Genomic DNA, 1,255 nt, shown 5'->3' on the forward strand with positions numbered 1-1,255 from the left:
AATCTTTATTTCAAGAGTCCTGAGATAATCTGCAAAGCGAGCAAATTGCTTATCCTGCTCCTATTGGCGGAGTTTTTGAGGATAAGGTATCTTGGCTTTATATTCCTCAACCTTAGTTGCTGTAAGTTTATTTCCTACAGAAGTGTTTGAAGAAGCCTTTTTAGATGGGTTGTCATCAGCACATGTGTGTGTCTGATCCCTCACTGGCAATTGAGTGCCAGAGTTAGAAGCTGGAGTGACGTTAGACGCCAGCTCCTCATCTGTTCCTGGCGTCTGAACGCCAAAACTGTGCTTCTTTTGGGCGTTCAACGCCAGATCCTTGCTTGTTTCTGGCGTTGAACGCTAGTCCTGAGCATGGTCTGGGCGTTCAGCGCCAGCCTTCCACCCAATTTCTGGCGTTTTAGTGCCAGAATTATTTTTCCCTAGGCTCTTGCTGTCCTCAGGTGGATTTTGGGTGGTTTGCTCATTTCTTGGCTTCTTGCTGCCTTGAGGTGGGGTATTTAATGTCTTCCCACTTCTTAATTGAACTGCTTGGCATTCTTCTGTTATTTGTTTTGACAGCTACTGCTTTGTTTGCTTCAATTGTTCTTCCATATTTATGTTAGCCATCCTTGTCTCTTGTAGTTTATCCTTGAATTCGGCTAACTGCTTTGTTAGAAAGTCCAGTTGCTGATTGAATTCAGCAGCTTGTTTTACAGGATTGAGTTCAGCAATTACTGTTTTAACCTCTTCTTTCATGGAAGGGTCACTGCTTAGGTACAGATGCTGATTTCTGGCAACTGTATCAATGAGTTCTTGAGCTTCTTCAATTGTCTTTCTCATGTGGATAGATCCACCAGCTGAGTAGTCTAGAGAGATTTGAGCTCTTTCTGTGAGCCCATAATAGAAGATGTCTAACTGAACCCACTCTGAAAACATTTCAGAGGGGCATTTTCATAGCATCTCTCTGTATCTCTCCCAGGCATCATAAAGAGATTCATTATCCCCTTGTTTAAAGCCTTGGATGTCCAGCCTTAGCTGTGTCATCCGTTTTGGAGGAAAGTATTGGTTCAGGAATTTTTCTATCAGCTGTTTTCATGTCCTTATGCTAGCCTTAGGTTGGTTATTTAACCACCTTTTAGCTTGGTCTTTTACAGCAAATGAAAACAGTAATAATTTGTAGACATCTTGATCTACTTTCTTATCACGTACTGTGTCAGCAATTTGTAAGAACTGTGCCAGAAACTCAATAGGTTCTTCCTGTGGAAGACTGGAA

Source organism: Arachis ipaensis, chromosome B03, assembly GCF_000816755.2.
Source record: "Arachis ipaensis cultivar K30076 chromosome B03, Araip1.1, whole genome shotgun sequence".
In the NCBI taxonomy this organism is placed as follows: Eukaryota; Viridiplantae; Streptophyta; class Magnoliopsida; order Fabales; family Fabaceae; genus Arachis; species Arachis ipaensis.